The 18923-nt window shown below is 39.1% G+C and overlaps 1 protein-coding gene across 10 annotated transcripts in view; it reads right to left on the minus strand.

Annotated features, from left to right (window-relative positions):
* Nucleotides 1-18923, minus strand: part of SLC24A2 (solute carrier family 24 member 2) — a 224575-nt gene that overhangs the window by 161145 nt on the left and 44507 nt on the right. The gene's annotated exons all lie outside the window — the stretch shown is intronic.

Below are 18923 nucleotides of genomic sequence, written 5' to 3' on the forward strand. Positions count from 1 at the left end.
CAGTCCGCAGGCTGAGGCTTTATCCACTGAGCCACACCGGTTTCGGCAGTGTGATGCTTCTTAAGAATCATCTAGGGCTCTGTTGGAGAACAACCCACTCAATAGCTAACATGACAACAGCTCTCCATATATTGCTCTGCAGTTGGAGGGGGGCTTTCCATAGGTGGAAATTGCCCAACCTTCAGTCATTTTTATAACATCAGCATGATATTCTTCCATATTTTCATGACTCATGCTCTATTACTCACCAACCATTTGACTTTAAATTGACTTGCCTTTTTTTTTTTTTTTTTTTTTTTTTTTAAACTTAAATGTTACTTAAAAGGTGAGCTTCATATTACTCTTATAACTAGAGAACCAACATTGCTGGACATAAATAGAAAGAATAAATGCGATAAGAAAAAACTAAAACTGTTTAATTCCTGTCAGATGCTACTGTCTAGTAAAAGTCTTTGAGCTGCAGGTATGCTCTCTCTTTTTTCTCTTTTGAATGTTAAAATATTTTTGTTGACTTCAGAGAGGAAAGGAGAGGGAAAGAGAGATAGAAACATCAATGATGAGAGATAATCATCAATTGGTTACCTCTTGCACACCCCCTATTGGGGATCGAGCCTGAAACCTGGGCTTGTATCCTGATGAGGAATTGCACTGTGACCTCTAGGTTCATAGGTCCATGCTCAACCACTGAGCCATGCTGGCCAGGCACATAAGCTCTTTCTTGTGAGGGGTAGGTTGCGTGAAAGAATATGACTTGCATTGATGAGACAGAGTTTATAGAGACAGATAATCCCTAAATTGGAACTCTTTAGTGGATTACTTAGATGTTGGAGAAGAAATTATGGTTTATAATCTTAATTTGCACAACAACCTTGTGAAGTGATTTGGTAGGTAAGCACCATAGGTATTATTCCCGTTTTACAAAACTAGGGCTCAGAGGGGTTACATGGCTCGCTCTTTGATTACACAGATGGTAAATGACAGAGCTGGGCCTCAAACACTGGCCTTCTCATTGCAAGTTATGTGTTCCTTCCACCACCAAATCCTTCTCTGGTGTCAACTGCCATGAGAGGTGCTGTAGAGGACCCGGATGCAGTGCACTAACGATCCATTCCCTCAAGCAGTGCCAAGTGATACATTTAAATGGCATCAAGAGAAAGTGAATAAGTATGCTCTGAGATATTTGGCCCAGAGGATAACAGTGAAAATATTGAGCAAATAAGCCCACTTTAGGTTGGACAATTAGGGAAGACTTTTTGGAGTGATATTAGAACTGCATATTAAGGGTGGGCAAAATGACAGGAAGAGAAGATAGAGGGAAGGCATTTCAAATAATAAGAACAGTGTGATTACAATTAACCAAAGATATCAAAGAAAGCTGTGTCCTGTTTCACTGCCGATGGGAAAATGCAGATAACAGGAAGTGCCACACTTACATTTTAGTCTTATGTTTTCTGAGGTGGAATTCATTAAAAGGATGTATGCTCCAGCAAACTACTTACAGGGTAGTTTTTTCCTAAGGAAGTTATGATGGATGTGTGCTAATATTTATTCAGATGTGCCTCATACTTACAGGAAATTGGAAATAACACTGATATTTAACAACATGGAGCTTAATTACATAAACTTCGGTGCGTTGACCCTGGGGACACACCAGTCTTCAGAAAGCATGTCAACCTCTGCAACTGAGATATGGTCCATCACCTTCACCTGAAACTTGTTAAAATGCAGTATCTGATTCAGTAGCTCTGGAGCCAGGTCTGAGATTTGGCATTTCTAACAAGTTCCCCAGTGATTCACAGGCCTTAAAGCTGGAGAGGCACCGAGGTGGGTGATTAGCGGCATGGGAAGGTATTTGTAGGCGCGCTCTCCCTCTGGCAAGGAGCCCCCCCCCCCTTCCTTTTCCCTTCTCCTTCTCCCACTCCTCCCCCCACACAAAAAAGAAGATATTTGCAATTAAATGGCAATTAAACAGGCTGATTTCACAATAATTTTTTTCTGTATGATATTACATTGGTAAAGTCTTAAAATATGTATAAATTCATACATATGAGAGAATGAGAGAGGCAGATATAGAAAGGGAGAGACAGCAAGACAATAAGACAGACAGATAAAATTAAATACCAAAATCCCAACCACGGTGGAATTAAAGGAGATTATAACTTTCTTCTGTGTTTGCTTATTTCTTTTTTCTGCTGTAACCATGACTCTTAAGAAAAAATAAAAGCAATAAAACTATATTCTTCATTCATTTTACACTTTCACTGAGTTCTTTCTAGAAAAATAAACATGAGCCAATAGGCTGAATTGGAAGAAAACAACCCACAGGAATTGATTCAGTGTAATAAGGTTTCAGATGGTGGGAACACCACATTTAAAGAGCACTCATATTCAGGTGATTGGGAATGAAAAAGGTTAGGATATGAATTTGGGGTGGAGGGAAGGGGTAGCAGAAAGAACGGAAGTGACACTGGCGAGGTCAGCAGAACCCAGTCCTGAATGGGCCCTGAAAGACTTGTGTAGAGGAATCTAACTTACACAAAGGCCAATGTGAATTGTCAGACTAGGTATGGTCTGCTTGGAGTTTTAGGAAGAATGCTCTGGCCACAGCATGGAGGAAGGCATGGAAGCAAGCAGGAGGACTGGAGACCAACTAAAGGCTGCTGCATTAACACAGGAGAGAGGTAATCACAGCTTGAACGAGGCCGGGGGTCGTCAAACTCATCAGTCAACAGAGCCAAATATCAACAGTACAATGATTGAAATTTCTTTTGAGAGCCAAATTTTTAAAACTTAAACTATATAGGTAGGTACATTATTATTAAGTTAATTGTGGTACTCCTAATTTTGTGGAAGAGCCACACTCAAGAGGCCAAAGAGCCACATGTGGCTCGCGAGCCGCAGTTTGCCGACCAGGCCAATGTCAGTGCAAACGGATGATTGCAAATGGAGTGAGATTGGTGATAAACTGAAAGTGGGGGATGATGGGAGACACACTGAGAATATACATAATAAATGCTTATTTCCTTCTTGTCCTCTGTATGGAGATCTAAGGTCAGTCACTTCAGGCCACAATTAACTAAGTGGCAGTGAAAAAAATATTTCTGGACACAAAATACCTGGCTCTCCTTGCAAAGCAACTGTTTCAAATGTATATAACAGGCTAGCAGCCCTCAAAGGGAAGTCTAGGGATCCTTGAGGGTCAGTGCATTTCCATGCAGGGCGTTGTGAGCTCAACACTGTTTTCACAATAATACTAAGACAGTATTTGCCTTTTCTGCTCGCATTCCTTCAAAGCATATTCTGGCATTTTCCAGAGACTACATGTTGATAATGATGCAATTGCTCTGATGGCTAATGTCATACGCACATGGATTTTTCTTGGGTTTTAATTTTTCCCCTCACTTTTAATTTCAAATATGGTAAACAGGGAAAAATATGACTCACCTAAACAAAAGCTCTTTAGGATTCTCAATAATTTCCAAGTGTGTAAAGGCGACCTGACACCACAAAATCTGAAAGCTACTGCTATAAGCACTTAGAGAAGATTTTAAAGGCATCCACTTTCAAGATCTCAGCAAAATTATGAGGAAGGGTAAACTCTACTGACTGAGGAGCCTAATTGCCATGTGAGTTTTCATCCTTTAAACTGGAGCTATATTGCTTGTACATCTAAGAAATTAAGCGTGCCATCTAACTAAAGAAACCAAAGCACATACCACACAGTGTACTAAGAAGACATATGAAATCTACATTTGCGATTTGATAGAGACTTTGTCCTTTAAACTTGTTTTTAAAGTTAGAAAACAGAGTCGCTGAGTAATACTCAGAACTTAGAACAAGATCTCGGGTGTGTGGGCAGGAAAGCACAGCAGAAGCTGCAGTGTGGGCAGGTGGGAAATTGCACAGTGAGGAGGAAAGATGTGAACTGGACTCAGAACCACAAGCTCCAAAATCAAGTTTCCACCCTTGAAAGGACTTTGGGTCTATTCTTTGAAATAACAGGAAAACGGGCTAGTTAATTAGTAGGCATAAATCTGGCAGTCACCTGCTCATCATCTGAAGAGTCCCATCATTTCAAAATTAAGTTTGTTCTTTAGATGGTCATTTTTTTGGGGGGGGGAAGGGGGGCGCTACCATTTGCATCAAAGGTTAAAAATACTTTCTCAAAATTCTTCTTATGTATTTTATAAAATAAAGTGTTTTTTTTATTTATTATTTACTTAAAAGGACCTGTCATTTTCCTGGGTAGGATAATATAGGAGAATGAGTTGAATATACACCATTTGCCAGAATCCAAGGTTCTTGTCTTGTTTTAAAAATTTCTAAATGGCCTGGAAAGCAAACACATAAGTTTTCATGAAATAGGACTCAGAAGACAGCAGAGAAAGAGGACAGGAAAAGCTCTGAGAAATTTAGAGTAGTAACACCACTAGACATAACAGACTTGGGTTTGAGGTCCGATTTTCAACTTCTTAGCTATGGGATGATAGCACATTTAAAAATGGTCACGGTTCTATGCAATTCCTCCCAGCAAGAGTCCATTCTCGACCTGTGAATCAGAACTTATGACTTCCTTATGCCAGTGCAATGAATTAGAATAGATGTCATTGTCCCAAACCTGGACTTTGGCTCTTGTTCTGAGATCCTTGCCACCACTACCGTTTGAACTAGCTCTGAGCAATCTCCTAGAGATGACAGACATGAAGATTAGATAATGAGCCATCCTGGCAAAGGCTACCCTAAGTCAACTGCTCCCAACTAACTCAGCAGTTGACCTGGCAGTCACGTGTGCTAAGCCAGATGAAACCAGAAGAATTGCCATGGTGAGTCCAGCCCAAATTGATGACCCACAGAACTGTAACCTAAACAAATGTTTTCTATTTTGAGCTACTAAGTTTTGGGGTGTTTTCTTATGGGACAAAACCTGAAACAGTTACCTGAGCATGCTAGGTGATATTTCTTGGTTCTAGTTTCCTTATCTCTCACAAATGGAAATAATAAATGCTCAATTCAAAGGTTCCTTATATCATTAACTAGTGACCTGGTGCACAAAAATCGTCCATGGGGGGAGGGGTGGTTTCCCTCAGCCCAGTCTGCACACTCTCCAACCAGGGACCCCTTGGCTGCCAGTTTAGGTGGGACTGGCCCTAAACTGGCAGTAAGACATCCCTCTTGCAATCTGTCCCCCCCCTCCCCCAGGCAATTTGGTTCTGATTTGTCAGTTTCTATGCCAGTCAGCATCTCTGGGCCTATCTCCAGGCCTGATCAGAGAGGTGGGGCTGATCACAGCCCCCATGGAGGCCCAGAGAGAAACAGGTGTGGCTGCTGGCAAAGCTTGGAGAGAAAGAGAAAGGCAATGGCTGATCAACAGCTGCCACGGAGGCTATGGATCAGACCTGCCTCTCTCTTCGGGCCTCTTTCCAGGCCTGACCCGCAGCCCCCTTGGCACTCAGTGCTGGATCACCACACCTGCACCATCAGCAGTCAGTGCTGCATCACCATGGCAACCCAGCACTGACTGCAGGACTGACTTCCGATGTTCGGTCAAGCCTTTGGTCGGTTGTTACGGACCCTGGGTTTTTATATATTAGGATTCCTTGACCACAGTATTTCCCAATAAAACAATGAGGAAAATGCTCTATATCTAAGCTGTCCCAAAAGCCAGCCATGTGGCCATTGAGCACTTAAAATGTGGTTAGTACATCTGAAGAACTGACTTTTAAATTTTACTATTTAATTTTCACTAATTTAATTTAAAATAGTTATATGAGACTAGTAACTACCATTTTGGAGAGCTCCATTCTAAGACTTCAGTGAACTGATTTCGATCATTGGATCAGAGCCAATGCTAAGATCCCCCCATCACTGTGCAAGATGGGTGTGGAGAACTTACTCCTCAGCTAAACAAGTATGTGAAATCCTTTTCTCCTACAAAGACCCAGAGTCAGCTTCCCTGGACATCTCCTAGGGTATTTGTGGAATAGGAGCTTAGCAGAGTGGGAGGCAGGGGTGAAGAATGAAGAAGTAGAGTTCTTGACCATTATCCCACACGACCTGGTCCTAGGCTATCCTTTGAATTCTTTTCCTGGGGGGTAAGAATCTCTGTCACTGTGCTCCAGTCACAAGGCCTTCCTCCAATGTGTCAAACATGTTTCCATCTCAGAGCCTGTTGTGTTTTTAGCTCCTTCTCGGCCCGAATGCTGTTTCCCTAGATCAGGGTTCCTTAACCTCAGCACCATGAATACTTTGGGCTGGGGAATTCTCTGTTACAGGAGGCTGCCCTGTGCATTCTAGGATGTTTAGCAGCATTTCTGGCCTCTACCCACTGGAGGCAAATAGCAACTCTCTCACCTCCTGCTCCTACGCTGACCAGGTTGTGACAACCAAAAAGTCCCTCAAGAGGCAAAATCACCCCCAGTTAAGAAGCACTGCCCCAGATATTGGTATGATTCGCTCCCTTACTTAATTTAGATCTGTACTCAGAAATCATCTCTAGGGAACCTTTTTCAAAACCAAGGCTAAAACAGATACCTGTCTTGCTCTGTCACCTTTCCCTGTCTTATTTTTTTCCTAACAGTATTTACCACTGATTAATATTATATCAGAGAGTTATTTTTTTCTTTCTTCACTTGTTTTTTTCATTGCTGTAACCCTGGCACCTAGTATCTGGATAATTGATAGATGATTTATAAATATTTTCTGAATAGATGAAGGAAGGAAGTAGCTACCACTGGAAAACTGGAAGAAGACAGAATATTCTCATTTGGGGCAAGGAGTCATGTCACCAGCAGAAAGGCTTCAAACCTATTGGCTACTAAAATCTGTACTGGTTGTTATATACAACAATGACAGACAAACTTTTGTTCATCATGTCTAAAAAAATGCTTTAAATACAGAAATAAAACATTTTAAATGTACTTGCCAGCCACATTGATGAATAGTATGTACTTTTGAGACAAAAAATTAGTAATTTCATATAATCAAGAAACAATGTTCTCACTCATTATAAACATTGATATCAGCTTGCCATTGAACAAAAAGCATTCTCATAATTAGAAAAGCGCTTGATTAAAGACCTACATTTGTCCTTCACAAACCAAATGTGTTTCTAAGAGGCTTTTATTAGCATTACTCTTTAGGCCTATCAATTCAGAGCATATTACCCTGACTCTAACCCTGGTGAATGTATTCATGTACTGAAGTCCTTACTTTGCCATAAGATTGAATGTTTTTTCCCACCTAAAACTTGTTATATTCTTCCCAAATTCCTTAAGACATATTAGAATAACTTCTAAGATGCTGACTTTTTTCTGGAATGAATTGTGAGCATTAAAGAGAAATTACAAGTTCTATGAAAACAGCACATTTTTGAAGAAGGTGTACAGATATCTCCTACTTGGAGAACTCTCATTAAAACCTAAATCTAGCCACCTATTAAATGAAGTTCCACACCTGAATTCCCAAGAATCAGGGAATAACTTGTGAATATATGAAGTAGAACTTTAAAATATTAAGTAATTTTACTCTCCCATTTTTCAAGATTTCACTGATTAAAATCTTTCAAAACATACAATTTTCCTCTCTCTTTTATAACAAAATATCTGTAACACTGTGTGTGTGTGTGTGTGTGTGTGTGTGTTAATGGCCTATTGTCATCCTTATGAACAGGAGTCCTTTTGTGATGCTGTGCATGAACACAAGCAGGAATGGTCTCAGAGTTTCAGGATTAGAACCTCTGGTTACTATTGTTATTTTTATCTGCTCCAAGTCCAGACCTCCTCTCTCCCCACCCCCACCCCCTCCAAAACAAAACAAAACAAAACAAAACCCAAACAAACAAAAAACCCACAAAACCCCTTTAAAACACCCATTTATATGTTCTCAACACTTCCTCTCTCACCCATTAAACCTGGCTTTGTGCTATTCCAGATGTTTGAAGTTGTTTGTAACCTGACATCTGAGTTCTGGATAATGGATGAACTACTGCAGTTTACTTTGCCAAAGACTGTGAGAGTTCCTCCTGAAATGCCAAGTACAGTCACATCACTTGACAAAGTATAGAGGTGGAATCAGAAGGCAAGAGCTAATGAATAGCAGCCTGGAGAACGAGCCAAAGGGCTCTAAGCTTTGCAATATATTTCCCTGCAACATTGAACATGCTGTGCTGATTCACTGGTTCTCAAGTTTTCAGAAAAGAGGAATGTTCGGCCAGAAAGAGAACCACACCGAGGTTCTATGGGAGAAAGGTGCCTCATAAACAGCCCGTACACTCCAGTTTATTTGAAACTGGCAGAATAAAATGATTAGGTCAGTTTAAGATTTTGATTAAATGGGAATTGGCATATGCAATACTTATGGATTTCTAATATTCAAAGGATGAGGATAAGATGCACTTATTAATTAAAAAGATACTGCTAAAATACTTTTCATAGGTCATTAAGAACATTGTAACAACAACAAAGCCTATTTATTTGATTTTTTTTTTTTAGAATCTTAGAAAAAGTGAAGTCTATACAAAGTCATCTAAATTTAAAAGTTAAACTAATGAACAATAAAGTCATACCATACCAGTTTACCTGATCTGGGCCCACTATAATGCTTGAGATTCTAATTTTTTTAACCTGGTTTTAAAATTATTTTATTAATTGTTCTCTACAGATTTTCTTCTTTTCCTATGAAAAATGTTATCTGAAGCCTCTCTTGGTTATTACACTGGATGAGATTTTCTTTAAACGGGTCAAAAAATTGATTTTTCAATGACTCAACCACATGAAAATTTTACTCAAAACTTTAGTTATAAAAAGACAATGCATGCATGTGTTAAGATCTAATTGGATTGGGATACATGACAACAACTATAACAACTGGATGAGGATGCTGTGACAGCATCACTGTGTCACTGAGACTGGCACCTGAGTTCCTTACTGCCAGCCAGGCTTAAGGGGACATGCGTAAGGAACACTGAATGCCAAGGACTCAGGAATCTCATGCATGTTCAAACAGTTGGATCATCAGTTCCCACTGTGGCAATGCCTTCCCATTAGTTCATTAAAAGATGACCCACTTTCACTCCTCTTTAACTTCTGGAGCTTTAAAGTATGGTGTCAACTTATTTCCCTCATGACTCTCTCTGAATTTACACCGGTGTCTTGCCTTTTGAAATGTTAGCGCTGGTCGGAGGAAAGTGGGACACATTTCCCCTGACACGTTTCAAGCTGCATGAGGAAGAGGAACCCATTCTGCATCAAGCTGTCAAATGGAATACCGGCAGAAAGCAATCAAGCCGCCCACAAAGTGAGTTTCACCAGCTCCTTCCCACCTGCACTTCATATCCGATCCCAAATGCCAAGGTTCCTGATGAATTTCCCTTCTGGGCATGGACTGCTAGGATTTTATTGTTTAAGGAGTCTTCTGAGACACTTTGCTATCTTGGTGCTCAGAGTTGCAAGACATTCTTTTGCTTGGTTACTGGCACTGAGCTTAGGTCAGAAGAGTCTAACAATACTCTTGTCATAAAATTATTGGGAGAGGAAGTACATCTGAAAAAACCTGTAGATGATTCATTACTCAGTACTAATTTCTTTGGCACTGTTACTCTGTTTCACTTCAAACCTACATTACTTCACATTGTTTTTTGTTTATTTAAAAAAATATATTGTTTTTTTAAAAAAATTGACTTTAGAGAAAGAGGAAGGGAGAGGGAAGGGAGAAAGAGAGAAACATTGATGTGAGAGAGAAACATCAATCAGTTGCCTCCTGCATGAACCCCAACCTAGAATCGAACCCAAAACCTGAGTACTATGTGTCCTGACTGGAAATCAAACCAGTGACCTTTCGATGTAAGGGACAACACTCCAACCAAGTGAGCCACACCAGCTAGGGCCATACTTTTTTGTTTAATCTGAGTTTTTTGCAATGATCTCATATGATGCTCAATGCTCTCAAGGTGCCTTTACATCTTGGTTCCCAGACCTTTTTGTATAGGGTAAGAGCTGAGGCTGACACCTGGGAGGAATCGGACTTCTTGTGGATTTGCACCAATGGCAGAAGAGAAAGAATCCAGAAAGTAAGAAACAGAGCAGAGAAAGACATGAACCAGTCTGGGTTGAGTTTAGGGATTTACATAAAGTTTCATTTCTGATTAAGATAAAATTTTGAGTACTTACAAGAACACCAGCAAGTTCACTGATTAAGCAAAATGCATTTCCAACCTAAGCAAACTTCATATAACCACCTCAATGACTCAGAATGTTTTGTCTCATGTTATTATCTTCCTTTCTGAATAATGTTTTCCCGGGTCTTGGTTAGTGCACATAATAGTTGATCACACCTAGAAACCATGTTTAGCAACACAGGCAAGCCACATCATCTTTCAGGGTCTTAGCCTTTATTTGAGATAACACTAATGTCCCTCCAGATTCTATTGGAGCTCTATGATAAGGTTCAAAGAAATTCCTATGGTGGCCAGAGAGGTAACAAAAATGGATAAAGCTGGCTTGAGATAAACCTGGTGAAGCTGGGTTACTAGTATCATAATGAACCAATACAAGCAACTTCTGCCTTGCTATATTGTATCTTAAAAACCTCTGAGTGTGCCAGCCAAAACTGAGTGAGGCTGATTTAGGGCTTTTGGATCATTAATATGATTCTCTCTGAGAACCTATAATAATAAACACATAATATGCTAATTAGACTAGATGTCCTTCCAGACGAAGCTGGGGCTGTGAGGGAAGCCTGGGTCCCTGGGACCTGCTGGCAGCTGGAAAAAAGCCCGGGTCCTGAGTCCAGAGGGAAGCAAGTGCTGGCAGCCAGGGGAAGGAAGGCCTACTCTTGCATGAATATCATGCATTGGGCCTCTAGTCTACAATAATATATTATACTATAATAGATGCTGCAAAAGGACTTGCATAAGATGGTACACACAATGAAGGGGGAAGGGCCCCTTTGAAGATGGAAGTGCTCATCTGAGACAGTTTTGTGAGAAAACGCAGGGTAGAATTTCACAGTGAACATGTGAGCCATATGAGCCCTGAATTTGTTCTTAACTGGTTCCAAATGCTGTTCAACTACAAAAGGGCAGAAAGAAAATGGCAGCTGTCCATGGTGCTTAAGAATTCTCCATAAAGCTGACGCTTCTGAGAATGTTTAGTATGGGGATACTTTAATCTGAAAGTATTTTTAAAAAAATCCTTTGGTATGGTCCAAATGATTTCCGCTATACCAAATGATTTGGTATAGAGTATATAATTTATTCTTTTTTTTTCATTTTTAAATTGAATTTATTGTGGTGACATTGGTTAATAAAATTATACTGAATAGGTCCAATATAATCCTACAACATATCATCTATATATTGTACTGTGTGTTTACACTCCCAAGCCATCTCCTTCTATCATCAATTATCCTCCTTTACCCTCTTCCTTCTGACAATTACCATAGTGTGGTCTGTGACCATGAGTCTTTCTTTTTCTTTGCTTAATCCCTTTACCCTCCTCACCCAGCTCCTAACCCCCACCCCTCTGACAGCTGTCAGTCTGTTCTTTGTATCCATGAATCTGTCTCCACTTTGTTAGTTTATTTTGTTCATTAGATCCCACATATAAGTGAAATCACATAGTATTTGCCCTTTGCTGACACTTAAATAGAAACTAATGCCCTCAATTTCTTTTCTATAGTTCTGAAATAACTTGTGTGTGTAGGGTGGTGTGTGTGTGTGTGTGTGTTATAGTTTTTAAAGGTTCTGCCAGTATCACATAGTTCCCTGATGTTAACATTATCCTGACTTGCTTCTCTAGGTTTCCAAAGTATAGTGCTTTATACAATATACTATTTAAGTCCTAGTAATTTTGCTCTGTAGTGTGTAGTTCTGAACTATAAGAATGCCAATTTTTCTAAAAGTTTCAGTTTGTGGTATCTATTTTCTTTTACAGATGTAAGAAAAATTACTGCTGTCCCAATGAGATGGGAATTTAAATTCTTCACAACACACACACACACACACACACACACACACACAGTAATCTGTAAAACAGTATCTAAATAATCTAATCCAGATTTTTTCCCAACTTTTAAAATACAATTCACCTGGTTTATTTTGAAATAAAACATCAATTCTTTTATTCATATAGACACAGATAAAAATGATCTCAGCTAAATCAAAATGATCTTAGCTAAATTTCAATTATAGTCAGCCTTTTCCATTGTAAATATTCTAAAATGTCTAGCTTCTGTTGAGCCTGGCCAGAGGGTTTTTGTACAAATCCAAAATTACTTTTTTATTTTGGAGCTAGTGATTTATATTGATTGGAGTGACAACAATAAAAAGGAGAAAAACATAGAGAAAAATGGACAAAAATATCTGTTCTTATGAAATAATAAAATATTCAAGTCTTTTTTTTTAAGAATAAAGGTTTAAAAAGCTTTAATCACAAGATGATAAATTTGATGGGATTGTGGAAGTTAATAAAGAAATTAAATAATAAATGGAAAGAAATCTTAAAAACCATTAAAATAGGAGGCTCTTTAAGATGTCATTTAGTCTCCATCATTTTAGACACTTATGTACCTTCCTATTTCTTATGACTTTCTAATGAGAATTCCACAGTCCTCCTAAATAAATCACTCTAACACACAATAGTCTTCATTTGGGAGATATTTTGATCCTATCTAACCTTAATCTTTGCCACCTAATTTTTATTTTCTTTTGAAAAAAAAAAGTCTTACTCTCTTCATATTCATGGAGAAAACATTGGTCATTATTATTCATACACTTGAAAATAGTCACTGAATTAACAAGGTTTGTTGCTCTTTTTTAGATAGACTTCACTTCTTCAACTTTACTTTGTTCACCTTTCCTCTTAATTTTCTAATATAAGGTTATTTTCCATGATACTTTACCAAATTACTCACATCCTATTGGCTATACAATCCCTTCTAGAGAACAAAACATTCCAGAAATTACCTGCCAATTGTTATTATATTTTTTTATACATGCTATTTCCATGATCTTGATTACATTTAAATGGAAATTACAGAGAACAGTACTTAAGTAGTTTCATGTATAGTATGAGGTCGGTGTAAATAGGTTTATTTAGGTGGAAAAAAAATTGGGTTAAGGCATCCTAAAGCAGGTGAAATAAGACACCATCTTTAAGAATGTTATGAGATTAGGAATCCTATTGAAGAAATTAAAAACATGACCCCTTTACAGAAGTTATTTGGGCTGAGCTGAGAATGCTAGGTTGGACACATATTTTAGTATCACTTTAAAATAAAAAAAAAATATTATGCTTTGTTACATAGTAACATTCATAAACGCCTTGCCTCCTTTGGCACTACTATATCTTCAACAGGAAAGCTGAAAATAGTTTATTAAAAATATTCACTTTGTAATTCTTATGAAATAGCTAAACATTCATCACAAATCCAGTCAGTCTTAAAGAGGTATTTAATCAGAAAGGACCAGTTAATAATGTTACCAGATACCCATTAGGTACAACATCTGACTTAGATTCTGCAAAGTTACAAAGGAATAGGCTATTCAAGATACTCTCATCTTAAAGAGCAGGGGAACCAAAAACACAAGTAGCAGAATCAAACAAAGAAAACAATACAAAAGACTACCAAACAACCACATGCACATCTTACTGACTCTGGTTGGGAAGGACACAGTGAGGGAGAAATGTCAAAGCAAGAATTTCTAAGCTATTTGGAGGGGCTAGAACAAAGTGAAGCCAGTATGAGAAGATAGGTTTTGAGTGACGATATTAAAGGCTATTTTTCTTGTCCTAATAGAATCCAGAAGGTCACCTCTGAAAGTAATGAAATCGTCTCTGCACCACAGTAAGATTGTTCAATTTTTAATTCAAGGAAAATCCCAAAGCAAATGGCACATAAAAACTGGAGGTTGGGTGATAAAATTATCATCAAAATTTTAAAACCTGTCAATCCAAGAAGCGTACATGTATCCATTTTTAGGTAAATTACATTGTTCTTAAGTGAAAGATGCTGCTTTTATCATGAACATTCCTGCAATTTAATTCATATAAATCTCCAAATAGTGTATGGCAATTACTTTAGGCGCTGCTGTCATTTTCTCCCTTTTTCTATTTTGGTTGCATGAATACGAAGTTTTAATTTATTTCATATTTTTGGTAACAACAAAGAAAAATGAGATGCACCAGAAAAGAACAACCCAACAGAACATCTGGTGCTCCTTTCCCCATTTAAAAAAATCATATTTAATACAAGTGCTTTACGTTCCAAACATTCTCTCACCTTCCATTTCACTTACAGTCAAAGTTGTCTCCCCTTATCCTCCGTCTAAGGTCATAAACCGAGTCTTTTATCTTCTTATATTGATTTTATTAAATACTCTCTGAAATAAGTAATTTTTGCCATATGACATTAGGATTGATTATAGAACTGGAAGGGACCCTAAAAAATATGAGGGCTATTAACTTTCCTCCCAGTATAGCTGAGCCAGATCGAGACATCATTTACTGTCCTATTCATGGAATTCTCCTTGAAAACGAATTTTAAGAGAATTTCTGTTAATGATGAATAAAGAAGTACGGGGCCAGAGTCAAAGTGAGAACAAACTATTAAAGCAAAATTCACAGTTTATAAAGTCTTCTACAATACATATCATACTTTAATACAGAGGTTATCATAGAGAGCTTAATTCAACAACACTTATTGAGAACTTATTAGGTACTGGGCTCTATACAAGGTAAATTTCTCTGATGAAGTATTTTGCCATATTGAGTAACTGCAATTCATAATTTTATATTTGTTGAATGCATTGAACTATTTAAATGCCTTTAATTTATTAATTTATTAATCACATGTAATCACATACAATCTAACTTATGGTATAATATGATTTGTGGCACATCCATATAAGATTAATATCCAAACATAACTTCTACTTCTGCCGTAATCTCATAATTTAATTTGCTATGCAGTGATATTGATACCAAGACAATTATTCATTTGAAGAAGAATTCAAGAGCAAGTCTGCCCAGAAGCCTTCTGTTTTGGATAACCTGGAGTCACAAGGTTGGGTGAATCTCATACACTCGGTTAAGTGCGCAGCTTATTGTTGCTCAGTAGGTCTTAGTGAGGAATGCAAGGAGGGAGGGAATGGCACTGATGCAGCATTACTGATCATATCTGTTTCTCAGGCATGACACACTTTGAACAAGTCATTTCCTATGAAAAAGGTGATGTCTCCAAAGTTAATCCTACAAAAATATTTAGCAAAAACAATGCATAATTTGGATCTGGAAATGATGAATTGGGAACAGAATACATTTCTAAATGCACTTTGCTTTTCTTGGAGAGAGCAGCTTAGGAGGAGATCCTGCCAGAAGGTAATATTATTAATACGAGGTCTGATATACTGCTTCCATTTCAGTGAAACAATGCCAAGCGGCTTCTCAGTAGCATTTATAAATGGAGAACAGCGAGCTTATGCCCAATCTAATTACCTCCATATGCTCTGATTCCAAAAGAGCCCCATTATTAAGTGCAGAAAGGATTCAGTCTTAGTTTAAAAATGAAAATGCAACGTCTGGAGACACATTTGGTTGTCTCAACGGGAGGGTCAGGGGCTCCTAGATCAGACACCAGGGATGGTGCTAACCATCCTACAGTGCCCAGGGCAGTGCCTTCCAACAAAGGAGGATCCAGCCCCAAATGTCAACAGCAGCCTGGAGTATACCGGCTCCTTGCACAATACACATCTGAGAAGTGGTTAGGTTCATATGGTACACTGTAATCACACGTAATCACATACAATTCAATCAGCTGTTGATTTGGTATTTAAAGAGCTAATGCCAATCCAAACAAGCCTCTTCCAGAGTAAATGAATAGTTTAGGTAAGGGAATGCGACTCAACATTTTATTTTTACTCTTTTGGCTTAGGATGGAATGTGTGTAAACGCCGATGAATGTTTTGATAAAATCTCTCAGATTTGGAGGTAAGCTGTCTACCAGATAAGCTATCTTCCCAGGGCTTCATTTTTGTTTTTGATGTGTTTTATGTAAGGCGCACATTTGTTTTTGCCATCTTGAAGGAAATATACACATGAATATGGTGAGATGGTGTATGAATAAGGATTGCAGCTTTAAAAAGATACACGCAGGCCACTGTGGTATTTCAGGAGCAAGAGCTTGGGGGCAGTAGCTTCTTGTACTCCTTTTCCTTAAAGACACAGCACTGGGTGGCTGTGGGCCCCCTGGTCAGCATTAGATGTAGCACATATTAGGATAGCTCTCCCCTTACTCCCAGGATATACAACCACCACCAAAGTTCTCTGGGTTAGAGGAATGTCAGGTAAGAAAGAAAAGTCCAATCTGCACTATGTCCTGGCCCTTTTATATTCAAAGTCACACAGTACTGGGAGAAATAACCTTATTTTTTTTAGCGAAAGGGCTTCTGCATAACAAGGAATATTTACAAACATGGTGATCACTTGATTCTTTTTTAAAAATATATTTCTTTATTGATTTCAAAGAGGAAGGAAGAAGGAGAGAGATATAGAAATATCAATGATGAGAATCATTGACCGGCTGCCTCCTGCACCCCCCCCCCACCCCCATTGGGGATTGAGCCCGAAACCCAGGCATGTGCCCTTGGCTGGAATTGAACCTGGGACCCCTCAGTCCCCAGGTTGATGCTCTATTGACTGAGCCAAGCCGGCCAGGGTGGTGATCACTTGATTCTTGAAGCCAATCCAGCTCTGGGGAGTCCACAGGCTCACTGAGGGGACGAAGCAGCATCCAGGCCTGTATGTGCAGATCGAGGTTTCTTCCTTAGCTTTCCAACACCCCCCAAACCGGTCTCCCCACAGCCACTTCTTGGCAAGACCTTGCATTATTCAGACAGGCATTTCACATTAAACATGGCAAAGGTTTCTACTTTCTCTCAACAGGCTCCTTGCTGCAATAACAACCCTCTACTCTCCTGGATGACAATAGAACTTCAAGAGTATCTTACTGCAATACTTTTAAACAATAAAGAATTTAAATTAAGAGAAAATAAGAACATCGTACTTCAACCACCAAAGGTAAAAGGAGACGGCAAAATCAGGTTCCATAAACAGCAGGGCAATCATTGGTGTATTAGTATGAGCCCGTATTATTCTATCCTGTTCGTTTGTTTTGTTTTGTTTTGTTTTGGTGTGAAAGCAAATACAATGGAAGGGTGCCTATTGCTTCCAACCAGAAGGCCCAGCACTGCCACTGCCCTTATGACAGGAAGATAGACACAAAGGCTGTGATTGGAGTGTGGAGACCTCGGCGACCTTCTCCAGACTGAACTGAGTGTGAACTGGGCTTGTGTTCTCTTTGCGATCACCAAATTCCCGTTGGCAAACAGACCATTTGGCACAAAAGATCCTCTGGCTGTCAGGCAGCTGACTCACTTAAAATCATTACAGGACAGAATGATCCACATATGGTTCACTTAGTTCCATTCATCTGCGGTTCATCAACTGTTCTATAGAATATTTTTGCACCCTGTGGAATTGATCTGTTTGCCCAAGGCAGATTCAACCTGATCTAGACAGCCTTTCTTTTAAAGCAAGAACAGGGTGTTTTGTTTTGTTTTTCTGGTTAGCTTTCAAGTTACATGGAGTGCTCTGGATACATGTTTTCTCCATGTCAGAAAGAGCATATGGTATTTACTGCGTGGCAGTTCCCGGCAGGTCAGCGTTCTGCCAGATGCCTCTGTGAGGTCAACCCTAGACTTATTACTTGTTCCCATTTCATTCAGGCACCTGAGTAATTTGGGATAAAAGTCTTTCACCATCAGGAAAGCAAGGATTGTGTCACCTTCTGGATACAGGAAGTAAAAACAGCAATTCTGTGTTTGCAGGAGCTACAGCTCCTGACTTGTTCATATCAGGTAAGCGCTTTGATTTAATGTTGTATAGTTCTAACTTAAGTTGATAAAAATAACACATTTTTAGGTGGATAGAAGCAAAAAAGAGGGAGATCTTTATACAGTGATATTTCTGCCATTCCCCCAGGAAACAAAAAAAAGAATGCTTCAATCCAGATTTTTGAAAGGTGGCCTTAAATAACTCACTTTACATGCTTAGCTCATAACCAGCATTTCTTTTTTGCATTAGAACAGGGGTGGGGAACCTCCAGCCCGAGGACTGTATAAGGCCTGCGAGATCATTGGGTCTGGCCTTGCCATGGCATTAGGGGTGAGTTAATGAAATCTTGACTAAATAGAGCAGGCAACTTTTTAGTTGGTATGGCCCACAATGATGTTATAAGTATCCAAACAGTCTCTGGCAGAATAAAGGTTCCCCACCCTGCATTAGAGTTTGACTTCCCTCTCCCCCAGGCCCCCCCCCCCCCAATTTCCCAACCTTTCTTCCTATTTTTTTCTTTTGTTTAAAGCACACTGCATCATCCCAATACCACATCATCTACTCATTCTGTACCCTATGAGGAGGTAAGCTCCAAGAAGGTTAAGGTTTGGGCCAGTTTTGGTCCTGCACATATAACACGGGCTAGCATGTAAGCAGACACTTGTACCTATTTGTCAGAAGAATGAACACCACGTATTTCACTCTTTCTTCAACAATTGTTTTAGGTTTTCAGGTAATTTTGCCTTTTTCCAGGAGAAATAATTTTTAATCCTTATTGAGGATATTTTTATTGATTTTAGAGAAAAAGAGAGAGAAGAAGGGAAGAAAGGAGAGAGGAGGGAGGTAGGAATGAGGAAGGGGTGGAGGAGAAAAGAGAAGAGAAGAGGGGAGAGAGAGAGAGAGAAAGAGAGAGAGAGAGAGAGAGAGAGAGAGAGAGAGAGAGAGAGAGAGAAATATCAGTATGAGAGAGAAACATTGGTAAGTTGCCACTTGTATGTGCCCCAACCAAGGATCGAACCTACAACCTTTTGGAGT

Source organism: Pipistrellus kuhlii, unplaced genomic scaffold (assembly GCF_014108245.1).
Source record: "Pipistrellus kuhlii isolate mPipKuh1 unplaced genomic scaffold, mPipKuh1.p scaffold_m20_p_12, whole genome shotgun sequence".
Classification (NCBI taxonomy): domain Eukaryota; kingdom Metazoa; phylum Chordata; class Mammalia; order Chiroptera; family Vespertilionidae; genus Pipistrellus; species Pipistrellus kuhlii.